This window comes from Spodoptera frugiperda, chromosome 31 (assembly GCF_023101765.2).
Source record: "Spodoptera frugiperda isolate SF20-4 chromosome 31, AGI-APGP_CSIRO_Sfru_2.0, whole genome shotgun sequence".
NCBI lineage: Eukaryota > Metazoa > Arthropoda > Insecta > Lepidoptera > Noctuidae > Spodoptera > Spodoptera frugiperda.
Window position 1 is genome coordinate 7,751,486 of NC_064242.1, and position 15,667 is coordinate 7,767,152.

Sequence of the window (15,667 nt, forward strand, 5' to 3'; positions counted from 1 at the left end):
CGACAGCAGACACAGCCGCCAGCGGCGCCTTCGCTCCTACATTGTTTATTGTTGTTGTTCGCTTACTTGAGAAAAACATGTCAATTCTGTTGTTATTTATACATGTGTGATTGTGTGGACAGTGTACACACACAGTTTACTCATTTTACATACATACTAATAAACCTAATACACTAAATAATATACTATTATAATAAAACGTATTTTCTAATAAACTCCATTAACATACAAACTAAAAATAAAAAATAACAAATCAAATCCAGCTGTACAAAATACTTTAAGCATTCAAAAGCCTTGCTGCAATTACTAAATTAATCGAAATAGCTAATCTAACTGTGAGGTTGGTCCTTGTTCCGGTGAGAAGTAGTAAAACATCTTTCGCAATTTGTGAACTGCATGGCAAGTGCGTAAACCTGTACACAAACACAAAACATTGATACCTACAATACCTATGTATATGTATATACAACTAGAGACTAGGTGAGGTATTGTAAAGGTTAATGACACTAAAAGTAAAGGGCTTAAGGAAGTCAAGTTTCAAGTTTCTGAAAATAACACTTAACGAACTTATTTTTAGTAGATAGTTTATTATGTAAATAGTAATTTTAAACGTGATTAATGTATCAAGCTATTGCAGGAGATAAACAAAATTATTTCTTATTTTTCAACGAGTGAATTGTATAGCAATTGACATATTATGAGCCATTTAGAGCAATCAAGAAATCTCTACAACCTATGTGGTTACTGATTACAGTAACGTGTAATTTTTAAATGACAAATTGCAAAGAATCTGATTTAGGTGTCTACACTCGTACGTGCACAATTTAAGAAATAAGATTGCTATGTGTCCATAATCTTTAATATTTTTTAATATCTTTTGGCTTAAGTGTTGGCTATGTGATTGTAATTAGTTGTTATACTTATATAATACCTGTTGGTTTCCCAAATAAAATAAAATATTTAATCAATTAATTTCCTCCAACAGCGTCGATAACTTTTTTCTCTTAAGGCACCTGTAATCATTGATGAATCCAACTAACTTTACCAACATTACATTATACTTCACATAACTTCTACATTAAATATTAAAATAAGACACAAAACCTTGTAAAACTCACGTCAGGCCTCTCTAAGCTCTTGTTAAATCTCAAAAGCAATCTGGTTTAGATCTTCTGAGTGAACTGATTGAGATGCGATAATATGCTCATGAGTCATTGGGACGTGTCCACTGACTTGTTCTACCTCGTTAGTACATATCTTACGTTCCAGTTTTATAAAATTACATCGTAAAACAATGGACTATGAATTACTTGTAGTAGAAGCTGGTTTTGAACAGATTTTGTAGTGTGTTGTAGTGTACTTAGTGTTTACTGAGAGACAAAGCATTTGTTGATAAAGGGGCTCGTATTAGGTGATATCTTACAAGTACAAGTCTCTTCCATTTTTTTTTTTGGAAATAACTAATACATAAATAAATAAAATGTTTATTGTCACAATCAGCAAACAGTTACAGATTTGTATTTGAAGCCTCCTTTTAAGCAAACAATGCCTGTGTTAGAAGGCTTCGCTCTTCCAAAACAATATAGGTTAGTTTCTAATACATATATTTTATTGCCTTACACTGTAGTAAAGACATAAAAAATCGAAAATACACAATAATATACATAGATAAGTGAACTCCCGAATCGAATCTGAAAAGTTACCGAAATAGCATTTTCATTCATACAGACAAAAAATTGGTCGATTGCTATCCAATGAGGAAGAAACAAAGAAACAAGTAATTAACATAACCGTTGCATGAATCTCCGAGGATCGAGTTCGACCGTCTGCCCGCATATTGGGGGAAATACCTTCTGTACGGTGAGCAACGTCAACTCCCGCGCATTATGGCGATGTAAATTTATACGATAAATTAAGAATTTGGAAATTCAGATGAATGTAATATTACTTAAATAAACCCCAGAAATCATGATAGTTTATCCCCGAAGTAAAAAAGAGAGCCATAATGATTTATCGGTAAACTAAGGCTCTCAATTTAAAGTCCGAGCTATCTGAACTATATAGTATTATAGATATGAAAGTAAGTTGGGTTGTTTGTTACCTTTTATAATAAATCTTGATTCATCATAAAATATTTTAAAACCTATATACTTTACCTAGCTTCGAAATTTACTTACCGATATACTGCATATAATTATATACATATAAGTACTACTACTAGGTAGTAGTAGGCTGCGCGACGTTCGGCGCGTTTGCGCACGCTGCTCATGATGAAGAGTCCTTCTGTGACTCGAAACTAGTAGAGCTTTTCTCCATTAATTTACGTGAGTAAACCGTGATTTTTGATTATTTTTGGTATGTCTTACGATAGTTATTATTAAAATATATAAGTACATGTTTAACACATTGAACGCCGTGGTGGTCACCGGTGATCGACGTTAGCGGAGGATTTGCCTTCAACGGATTTTTATTGGCAGTTAAAGACTTAATCTGAGTTGCATGTTACATAATTTATGAGCAAAACCGCAAAAGCGATAAAAGTTCTTCCATCTGTAATTTTAAATATTTGCATCTTCTAAAAAACTAATTACATTTCGTGCACAGCAGATAACATTAATTGTCAATACCACCATCGCCTGTCACCAGTGAGGCACAATATACTAAATATTAAATATACACTACACACATATACCTAGTAGGTATTACATACATGATCTGTATCCCATATAGCTCATTAGCATCTATTTTGCATTGTTTGGGAATTCTGACGGTTTATAATAGTTGTGTGACTTCTTTAAAGGAAGATTGAGTAGATAACTAAACATCCTTATAGGAACGGTCAGTGGGAATTTACCTGGACTAATGGGAAACTAAGCACGTTTTATTCGTGTTTTTAGTACCTATGTTACTATTAGTTCTTCATAAATGGCGAGTGGTAAAAGGAAAAATGTAACCTTTATCACTATTCTATCTATCTCTACAAATAAAAATAGAAACTAAGAAGTAGGTACGTTGTGATGTGAAATAAAGACAAACAAACACTATTTTCTTAAGATAGGTAAGTAGTAATATAATAATAATTAATTAATAATTGTTTTTAATAATCCAATATCTATACTAGCTAATATATAAAGCTGAGGAGTATGTTTGTTTAAAATTAAATACAATATAATGTTGAAGACATTGTGAAAATAAAACAAAAGCTATGTCACACGTGCAATTATCGACCTAACTAGACTTTTCTCGACTTGAACTTATATAAAACTAGTTCAATTACTGCATAACAGTGGAAATCTAAAGATAATATTTACTTAATTGACATAATCATTATAACGGATGCTGATAAAACACACAGTACAATCCGATATTAAGATCATAATGGTCTCACCATTAGGTGGCAAATGTTTGATGATTACTGAAATTGTGGTATTTTACTTAACTTTCATTCTGAAGGTACTCTAGATTGTGTATTATAATAAAATAGCAAGCATATGTAAATGTATCAATGCATATAAGAATTCGAATTAAAATATGAAGCAAAATCAAATAGCGGATATAAATGGCAAATTTTGTTAATGAATTCCAAATTAAGTGCATTGAACATTTGGTACAAATGTTTTAATGTATTATGCACGACTACGTAAATAGTGAATATTAATATTAGCAGTTTACAGATATATTTATTAAGACTTCTAAATACTCGAATGTGGGAGTTTGTTTGCTAATCGAATGAAGTATTAGGTTTTGGAATTTCCCAATGTAGGTAAAAGTGTTTGTCATTAATCAACTTTAAAAATGGACGAGGTTTATGCGAGGTTTGGATTTTTTAAACTGTGACAAAGGCTAACATATAGAGTTGGTAAAGAGTTATAGCATATTTGAAGCAATCGAAATAAAGTAACCAAAAAATTGTATTGTGAATCTGATTGAAAAAAAGTAACCTATGCAGTTTCTTGCTCGTTCTTCTCTATATGATGAACCTAATCTTTGGAACGAGCAAATAGCTTCTCTAGAGGACTGACCAACAGACATATTTTTTTTTATATTTGATTTGACGTTCAAAAGTGGCTTCCTAGTATATTTGAAACAAATAATTTTGACTTTTGACTTTGACTTATTAAACTTTAAATGATGCTTACTTGAAAGTACACTCCTTTTAACAGATTTAGTCTTTAAGTGAATTCACATATAAAAGACAAACATGACTCCATAGTGTATTTTAATACCCATCCGTCATTTATTTACATGTTGAGGTATGACATTATTTTATTGACCATTGTTTAATAACCTATACTTAGCCATATAATATGAGAATCTTCGGATAAACACGTGGTTTCCACTCCTGTCACGCATAAAATTATCCTAAGTGGCTCAACTGGATACTTGAATGTCAAACGTGCAATTTTAGCATACAAACTGCGAGTCGAGTGCCTAAGTAGCATGGTTACATTAACATAGGGATTATTTTTATTAATTCTATGTAGATTAAGTTTTGCGATAATAGAACTAAATATACTTCGAGTTATATGGAGAAGGAACTACATTTTTGCTTGCAGCTTTACTCATATCGTACCTACTATGGCATTATTATTTGTTCAGTAGACGCCAAGTGAAAGGATAACAAACAACAACTAATTCGTTACAAACTTTTTATAGATACTTGCGATACTTTGGACGCCTTCATAAGCCAAGCCCAGATTCGTATGAAAATTACAAGGCATCAAAAATCTTCTTGTTCTTCTTTAACTGCCAATTGAAAACTGTTGAAGGCAAATCCTCCGCTAACGTCGGCCACCGGTGACCCCCGTGGCGTTTAAAGTGTTAAAGGATATAAACACAAAAACTATAGGTATTCGGTATGTTATAGTACACCTACACAGGTATGAGATCCCGAAAGTGTTAATTCAAAAGGTGTCCTGATAATTACTTAGTGATAAATGGTCCCAGCCTAAGGCTAGGATATCGCCTTAACCTTAATATCTGCTTTACATAAAGATTGATGATCACAATTTGTGGTAATTTATAATACGCTCACAACAGCCTTGTTAGGCCCCCTGTGGAGGAGGAATATAGTTAGTACTATTATTTTATATATATTATATAACACACATACAAAAAGTAAATAAGTATTAAAATATTTTTTGGCGCCAGTGATGTAATACGTTTTAAAATGTTCGCAATCAATATTTGCTTATGAATTAGACTACATCACCGAATAGAATGCCGCGTAGGAGTCGTTATTCTTTTAAAAAGTACGTGTCTGCTACTGCACCATGTGTTATATGCTATAAGCTTTTTGTGCTATAAGCTTTTTTTCGCGATGGAAATTAACATAGACTTCTACACTACTTTTGTCATAAGCCCGCGCTACTTATTACAGGGCATTCGTAACATCTGTGGGTTTAGTAAACTATCTCAAATAACCTATTTAGTCTATCTAAAACATAAACAAACTATTGCCATAAAAATTGCATATCTACTAACTGAGTTGAAATTAAAATTCAGTAATTCCAATAAACTCTTAGGTGTAAACAATTAAATCAAATTGTTTTAATCGCACTTACCATCTCCGTTCATGCATACATAAGTAAGTACCTAATTGCTTTAGAACCAAAGAATGAGTTGTCGTCTGGGAACTATACTGCCCATGACCTGACCTGGGACTTGAACCTAAACAATGAAGGCATTACTTTCAGCAGGTCAATAACATTCAAAATTAACGATTCACGGATTAGCTTTTAATTTGATATTAATTGCCGTGTAATGAAACTGCAACCAATCGTCCATTTATGTCATCTTAACTTATTTTTTCCTTTTGTGTTAAAATAACTAATAAAAATGTTATAAAAGGATAATAAAAAGGGAGACTTAATTGCTCTTTTGACATGGCCTTGACTTGTGCATAATTTGCAAGGAACTACAATAGGAACGTACGACTCCTCATGTTGAATTGGTTTTAAAGTTCCCCTTCTTATGACGTCATTCGTATATTATAAAAAAATGGTAAATTCACCAAGAAATACTGAGACCTGGACAGGCCTACTAGAATTTCGCACGTGAGCTATAATGTATCCTACACGTGCGAAATCCGGGTGGGCCGGTTTTTTTGTTTAAATCTATGAAATAAATTAACTTTATGCTAAATACATAATATTTATTGGCGTACTCACAAAACAGGGTAAGTACTTACCTAGTTAAATGAAGACAAAAAACAATAGTAAAAAAATAATCAACCTTTGTCTAAACAACGATGATTTATTGGCATAAAATCGTGTTACTATAATATAAAAAGCGATCGGTTCTTCGTACATAGTACTGAGAAGTATATAGAGCTAATATATTTTCTTCAAACAGGTCCTGCGGCGTATACAATAAAGACATTAATTATATGTTACACTGCCATTAATTAATCGATCCTATAAACGAGATCGGTTTGCGTAAACTATTTTATAGGACCTTGTTATGACATGTAGTAATCCTGACATAATTTTACTATTAACTGTGTTTGAATGTATAATACATTGATGTATGCATATTATTATTACCTGGAGTTATAAGTAATCCTTCCGCGTGGTAAGTCCTCTTCTAAACGCGCTCTAGTTTCGATTACTTTAAACGTAAGTCTTCGGATGAGACATTCCTTTCACGTGACAGATCAAACATTTGGCTCATAAAAGAGTCCCGGTATAATTTTAAATTAGTAGAGCTTTAACTCGATTATTTTGTTCCAATAAAGATTATTATTATAGTTTATTAAAGCCTCTCTATTAAAGTCAGCGAAAAATCATGCTAAAGATGTTTGTTGCTATAACCAAAACTAACTCAATAAAAAAGATAACTGTAGCAAGTTGAAACTCGATAAACTTAATATTAGGATAACGACATTATAACTATGTAAATTACATAGAAATATATGATTATGAATAATCTTCGGACGACTTTCTTTCGCATACAAATGTGTATCAAACAAGTGATAGCTCAAAGAAAGTTAACCATGAGATAGTTTGACCAGTTTGTATTGTTAAACCCTATTATTAAATTAATATGAAATCGTTTTGACCCAAAAACTATTATTTTATAGCGAGATGGCGGCGTGTCAACTTCATGTTCTTGGTGCGTTGAAATATTTAAAGTAAAGAAAATAGGATGCTAAATTAACTAAACGGACTTTAATGGAGAAAAGCTCTACTAGTTTCGAGTTACAGAGGGACTCTTCATCATGTGCAGCGTGCGCAGACGCGTTGTGTAGGCTGCTAATTTAGTATGTCGTACGATAGTTATTACAAAAAAGGATGCTATAATGTTAAAACCTCAATAAATAAAAAAGACTAGAACTAGACTAAAAAGATAGTTAGTATATGAAACTAAGTTGAAGAGGCATAAGAAGCAGTAAACTAAATGATAAATATCGAACCGAATCGTTTGGCGTTCACTCTTGCAAACTATGCACAGTACAAAATATTCTGCAGGTAGATTACATACAACACTCACGTAATAAAAAAACGGGTTTAATTATAAAGCTAAGACCAGGAAGATTTATAACTAAATTGAATTATTGATTGCTATCAGGAAAACTCCACAGAAGTAGATCTGCCCTTATATGTCATTTTATATCAACATCTTAGTTTTAAAATACCTATACGTTATTGCTTACACTTATAAGCAATCTTATTATCAAACAGAAAGCACAAATGTGTCCTAAAATACGAAACTTAATAATTTATAACAAATCTTCGTCCAATCTGGACAATGGAGTTTCTTGCTCGTTCTTCTTCATAGGAATCTTCACTTTGGAACAAGCAAATAGCTTCACTAGAGAACAGACCGATAGACAGACATTTTGTTCTTTTTTTAATATTTGCTTTGACGTTCAAAAGCGCCGGGCTATTAGAAATCAATAATTTCGATTTTGACTTTGGATCTGAGAATGAAACAAAGGACTTCGTGCTTGATTGTTTAAATATAAGCCCAACCAAAATCGTATGTAAGTACGTGCAATATCTATCCACGGCGTTGCCCGTGTGAATTTAAAAATATATCTACATCTAAATCGAATATAATTTAAGTCTCGACTCGATTTATGACCTATAAAATCATCTTTAAAATAAAATAATGAGCAAAACAAGCGATTAAGTTAATGATTTATATGTGACATTGAATAATTATCTATAGAACTTTTATCATAAATCTATATAGTGCTAACATTTCATTTTTTTTTATTCATTCCATCCGCGGCTAGAGCTAAAATACTCCTTATGTACCTACGCTAAGCTGATGCTGTAAAATTTTACCTCTTAAATTTTATTATACCAATGGTTGCAACCGAGGGTTTATTATTTCTGAGAAGAAACGATATAGGAAAACCCAATTATATGAATGTTCATATCCATATTGTGGTCACAGTGTAGGCGTTTCTACCTAATTTTGTTAATCCTATAACGCCTGAACGCCTAACAATTTAAGATTCTCCTGCGATCGAAGATAATTGGCTAGTTGAATAGGCTAGCAAAACAGTCAATGTATGGAATTAACTTAAACCTAAACGTATACATTAGATATTACTCTAACAGAGTTGGTGATAAAAATTGTGAAGACGAGCTAATAAAGCCTTAGTTTTCAAAATACAATATGACGAAAGACTTGCAGCAGCCACATCATAGATCTAATAATAATCCCGAACATTGTGATTGGCATGAGTATCCCAAAATCCTAAGCCACGGACCAAGCAAGCAACTACGGCAAAGCCCCTATTAGGACCCAGATCTTCAGTTCAGCAGCACACAGGCCATATTAATGATGTTGATGATAATGAAGTAACATGTCTAGACGTAACATACCGCCGTACTCAGAGTAATAGTTTAAGTACCTAATCATTAAATGTCTCTAAGTACCGCAGTAAGATTTCCAATTTTTTCCTCAAACTCATTTAGATACAACAGAAGCATGAATGGTCGATTGAATCGTTACTTGCCTATTAGAAGGAAAACCGTTACATACTTCAAAACCGCAAGCAATCCGGTATTTATTGTTATTTATTTTGTATTCATTTTATGTTGATGTAATTTGTATGGTAGGTTCATCATATTGCTTCACATAGTAACACGACAGTATAAGATTGTCAATCCTTTTGGACTGAGATATATTTCTAACATCTGAAGGCAGAACAGTACCCTTAGTTCATGTTTGCTTTACGTTGAATGAAAACGAAACATGAGCGGGTTTGACGCTCTATTGGTTGGATCATTCCTGCCGGTCAATCAAAGCGCTTTGGGAGTACATTCATTATTCGTACAGCTAAGGAATGGAATTCCCTGCCGGAGTCTGTGTTTCCCGAGAGCTACAACCCTGGAATATTTAAATCAAGAGTGAATACTTCTAGGTTACTTCAAAGGTTACTTCTAGGTAAGCGCGCTCCATCGTCGACCGCATCGTCGCTTCCCATCAGGTGAGATAGTGGTCAAGCGTGAACCTATAGTTAATAAAAAAAAAAAAAAAGCGCCAAACGAGCTCTCGTTTCGTTTGTACGTGAAAAACGATTGATCCAGAGATTTCTTAATTTCAGCTAAAAATCTGAAACACGGACGTCTAGATGTTATTTATGGCTGTTATATTAACTAACCCTTAAGCATTCTATACATACTCGCATGGTAGGAGGTAACAATTAAAATAGTCTAGAACATCTAGTCTTATGATAAGATAATAAACTGGTGACAGGTCTAGACGACGCATTTGCAATCAGTATCATACAGTGTGTGGTCTCAGGTCTTGACCCTCTCCAAGTTCATTATATCATTTATCTATTTCACCATACTCAATCGTGCAATGTAGTACAATCTATTATTACCTACTCAATTTCTTTCAATCGTTTATAAATAGGTTTTATGTCAGACTGCAAATGAAATAGGTACTCTAACCACACTATCTTTAGATCTACTTAATTATACAATCTAAATCAAACGGACCTATTTTTATTTTTCTTAATTACAACCTTGCAAATAATTTGTCCAGTTTCCACCAAATAAACCTTCGAAATCCGGACATATTTTACATAACTACTCGCAATATTTAAGTAAATAAGTCATAAATAGAATTTATAGACGACTTTAAATGAAACATACGTAAGATAAAGTGGTTGGTATTTGTGAATTAATGTACTTAAAGGTGAAACAACTTTGTCGAAGGCTTGGCTTATAGTTGGCTTTCGAAGTCCGTGTGTCACACAGAAGGGCTCGGCAAGGGCATTACCACACGGAGGCAAAGTTCCTAATTCATATCTTTAGATAAGGTAAGTAAATATACAACCTTCGCCACCACGCACGACTAATTACCTACATTTACATTTCCTGTAATAACAATAATGTCAATTGCCTTTCAAAATGCAAAAGCTTCATCTTACGACCGTGGACATGGACTAATAAAACTATTTTATTAGTCAAGGCATGTTAAAAATAATCTGCTGATAGGTACCTACTTATTAGATAGATATAAGTACTCGTAGATACAAATTATCCTAGTTGATTGTAGAGAACGAATGAGAGTGTATTTGTTTTATTTCGACCAAAACAATTACGCTATTTCATTTGAATCGTATTGCTGCTAGAAAACTATCAGATCCACATGTGCATATTAAGGTTAAAAACCTTTAAAATCAAGGTTTTAAAGTTTATATAAACAAATACAGTAGGTACAAGCATTGTTAGAATACATGACGAAGGAGTTTTCATTCATAGAATAGCCGGTAACCACAACCACACGCCATCGCCATGCGCCATGACTCTTCAGTTAACTATTTAAAAATGTAATGTACAAACCGCAACAAGTAATCCCCATTTATTGAGTAACAATTTGTTGGAAGAGTCACATAACAACATAGTGTTTTACCTACTAATGTAGGTACCTACTTTTTCTGTGGGAAACCTCCAATAGGTCCGCGTTCATAAGTACGTCGCTCCGCCTAGAATTTAGGGATAAAGAGAAGGGAGCGTGGGATTTTTATCTCACTACCTTTATGGCCAATGATCGAGACCTCTGAGCAAACCAACTCCCTGTGCGATATGCACATTTAATTTAGGCCACAAATAAGAATATAAAGTTAAAAAAATATAGGTACTAACAACAATAAATTAACAATCATATTTTTCATCTGGGAAAATCCGGAAACCTAACTATACGTATAAAATACATAGCTGCATCATTATTCCTTTTTAAAGGGGGAAAATCAACCAATGACTTCTCCCGCCTTGGGCGAGGCGAGAGGCTCTCTTACTGACTAAAAACCACCCCGTTCCTACTTCTGGCCTTCGAGTCGGATCCCCGGTAAACCCGCTAGGTAGTCCACAGGCGTCATTATTCCTAGGCATTCCTAAGGATAATATGCATGTTACGACAAATGTGTTTTATTTTAAACTTTATATTCTTATTAGTGAATCCTAAATTTAATTAGTGGTTAAAAAGAAATTAACACGTCTACGGAATACCGATACTTAGCGATAAATACTTATGAGATAGATAGACAGACAGTTGTGATACGGTTATTAACCTTATACGTTGCATCATCCACTTTATAACCTTGTCGTTTAACCAGTTGGTAAAAGTTAACTGTTATAGTAATGTATCGTAAGCATTGTTATAGAATATTACGTTACCACTGCATAATATCCGTTATAATTAATACATCACGAAGTAGTTTCAAGAACAATGGAGATCAATAATAAATTAATTGTCAAGGACTATTATAATCTTAATCCTTTATTTCACTTTATTGTCTTAGGCCAGTGTCATTATTTTTAATACCATAAAACTCCAAATAGGTAGTCACAGATAAACCATGTCTAAATCTCGCATATTTTTGAAGATCTTTTTTTAAAATAGATACTTATCTATCAATTAAACCTTTATATCAAATGTAACGCTATGTAGCTCAAATAGAGATAAGTAACGAAAACCCAGAAACTTAATATTCACGGTTCAACTTTTGTGTATTCGATAATAAGACCGATTATAATTATTATGCGTAAAGGGCCGTGTCTATAAGTAACAACCTTTTTGCTCATTTCCTATTCACATTAATAAAACACTTCTGGTAAAGATAAGAGTGTTGTAATTGTAACTAATAAAATATTTGATTAAGTACGTAGGACGCTCATTAGCTATAAGTACCTACCTACACAGATACATAGGTACAGTCAGCCGAGTTATTTGGTCCCTTGTATCTTTTTTTTACCCTTGAAAGGACTTACTGATGGTATAACAGCGAGCCCATGTTTGGGGGCCGTTATGATAACGTTAAAGTGATTATTTGGACTTTTGTAATTTCTGAAATGAAATAAAAGTTTTTAATTTTTGCTTCCACACGTTGGGGGTCCAACACCAACAGCCCGTGACAGCTCACTGGATCAACCTTTATTTTCTTAGCTGTATACCAAATAACTATGGAAATATGAAATATGGAAAAAGAACAAGAGTTACAGACATAGCCCTCAAAATATGCAGGCTGAAGTGGCAATGGGCAGGCCATGTCGCTCGGAGGACTGATGGCCGCTGGGCCAGGAAGGTGACTAAGTGGCGACCGCGGACCGGAAGACGCAGCGTGGGCAGACCTCCCACTAGGTGGACCGACGACATCGTCAGAGTGGCGGGATCAGCCAGGGGATGCAGGTGGCGGCTTGTCGTTCTACGTGGAGGACCAAGGGGGAGGCCTTTGTTCAGCAGTGGACGTCTCTCGGCTGATGATGATGATGATACCAAATAACTTAACTGACTGTACAAATTGTACAATGTACATACATACTTTAATACGCAGTTAACTTTATCTCTATTGTTACCTATGACATAACTTGTTTTAAAATATAGATACCTACTATAAATCTATACACATATAAACACGTATAATGTATGTATATTGTGATAAAACATTGCATTCCTGACTGAAGAATACACGGTTGGTGTTGTTACTGGATAAACGGTTATTGGAAAAGGTGGAAATATGAGGAAAATCTTAATTCAAAAATTTCTTATTCTGGTTACAACTTAGAAAGGTTCCGAAAATTTATTTTACGGTCTACCTCACTTCATGGTTTTGTACCTATGTAGATTTTGGTACATGTGCCAGTAAACTGTAGGAATAGGTAAGTCTCTATATTTGTCCTTTCTTACACAGGTAACCTATTTAAATTCTGTTTACAAAGGCAATATAAACTATTACCTACTGATTATTTTATTCCGACGCAACGATTCAACATGGAAGACCTCCCTGATATTAATGGTTCTTACCTACATGTTTTATTATACCTTATGACTTTAAATTGTCTGATTAGATATTACTTAGCACGAGCTAGTTTTATTAATAGGATACCTCTGCTTGGTACTTATTATGCCTATCAGTCAGGACTTAGCTAGGTTTTTTTATACGCGTCGCGTATTCCGCGCGCGCCTCAAAGAGCCATCAGACCACAACAGATGGGACCCAGTAGGGCTGATGCCTGATCCAGAGTTGCGGACTACCTAGCGGGTTTACCGGGGCTCCGGTTCGAAAAGCAAGAGTAAGAACGGGGTGGTTTTTAGCCAATAGGAGTCTGTCACTCCCTCTCGCCTCGCCCGAAGCGAGAGAAGTCAGTTTATGATATTCCCCCTCAAAAAAAAAGTCTTTCTATAGCCGGTTGCAGATCAAGAACTAAGCTAAGTTAGTTCAGCTGAGTTGGCTATGCGTCTGCTAAACTAATTTATTTAACTTAGCTCTTATACTTATTACGGCACTCTATAGTTATTACGGCAAAGCCACCCATTGACCCATTCTCTTCCCCCATATTTCCCGTGAGGAAGCATGATGCCTGTCTCAGCGGTGTGGTGTTGCTGCCTGTCAGGCGAGGAGTTAGAGTAGTTGGGGACCCCTTGCGAGGTCCGATATGGTGTCTTGTGGTTGGTGCCGCTTGAGATCGCGCTCAAACCGGAGCGATCCCGGCGAATAGCAGGCTGTTAGCGGCGCATGGTCGTGTCTGGTGGGATGGAGTCTCTACAATCCTGTCCTAGAGCAGGCGGATGGAAGACTCACGTGGCGTCCGGTGGGTCGGGCGACTAGGTTAATGGAGGCTTCGATCAGCAGGGTACGTCTTCCGACTTATAATGATGACGTCTAATAGAGCATCAAAATAAAATTAGTATTAATTACAATAGATTGTAAAATATCTAGCTAATAAGCGTGTGCAATTACTCAGTATCAGTAAATTTTATCATACGTCGGAGCTAAATGAGTAAATATACGTATAGGTAGGTACCTAGATGTTAAACTAAATGATGCTTTGGGTGCCATTGCTTTAGTTTCTGATCACGTAGATACTCAAGAGGAATTATTAGTTACATTATCTACGTAAATACGATTATTTAATTTAATTACCATATGCGACGAGTGGACAACATTTTTCTAGAATGAATCACAGTTTTTATAGTTGTTGGCGAGTTACTTTAAATTCAAAGAAGTCCCGGGGTCTCCCGGTTCGAAGATCAGGATTAGGAACTGGGTGGTTTTAGTCAGTAAGAGTTTGACACTCCAAAGCTCTACGCAAACATTGACTTTAGTTACTTGTAATAGAAACAAAAATATATACTTACCAATAGTAACCTGCAGTAAATAATAACTAATAACAGTAATAGGTACCTAAACCAGTGACGTTACAAACATTAAACCAATTAGACACAAGAAAAATAACGTGATTCTTAAAAAAATGGAGGAATGGAAATAATACAACAATGAATTAACCAAACCAAAATAAAAAATAAAGATATATAAATACAATAACTATAATATAAAACAATAAATAAATATTATCTTTCAAGTTTATCAAAATATCAAACTGTCGTAAATTACTATTTCCCTCTTTTAATATTAAATTAAATCAACTGCAAGGAGGTACATTACTACCTTATACCTACTTATCTATTGTGCGTGGTTTATAGTTCCGCAACCGCGAAGGCGCTTGCCTAAAAGGTTTGTAATCAGTTCGAATTTTTGTTTAAGAGACAAAGGGCATGTACTACTTCCGTCAGTTCTGATTGTTTAATGGAAAATCTCCAATCTAATGAGGTACAACTTAAGTCACCTGTTAATTAACGTTTGTTTATTGACCCTTAATAGATGTATTAGGCGTGTATAACTTCAAGAAGTATGTCATAATAAATTAATTGATTGATTGATTACTATGTTAGCCGAGTGGTCGTAGGTTTCAAGCAAAGGGGTTTGATTTTCGGCGGAATATTGTCGGTTTTTCTGGCATTAAACTCGGTGAATGACAATAAACTTAACCACCACTGGCCACTATTCTTTATCATTTTCATCAACGACCAAGATTAGTAAACCACAGAATTAGATACAATCTTACAAGAACATTTTCAGGTAAAACGTTGTCTCGAGACCATACAGCTCATCCCTGATAAAAAGTTATCAATCACACTACACTTATTTATTATGAAATACTACACCTGTAGCTCGTAGGGCTTACCGCGTAGCGCGTAGCTGCACATTACGTAGCACATAGCAGCTTAGTGCGGAGCCCGTAGCGGCGTAGTGCGTAACCTGTAACACCGCAGCGTAGTAGAGGGTAAGCTACGTAGCTCCGTAGAGCGTAGTGCATAGTGAGTAGCGCGTAGCAGCATTTTAATCGCTATAATCGCT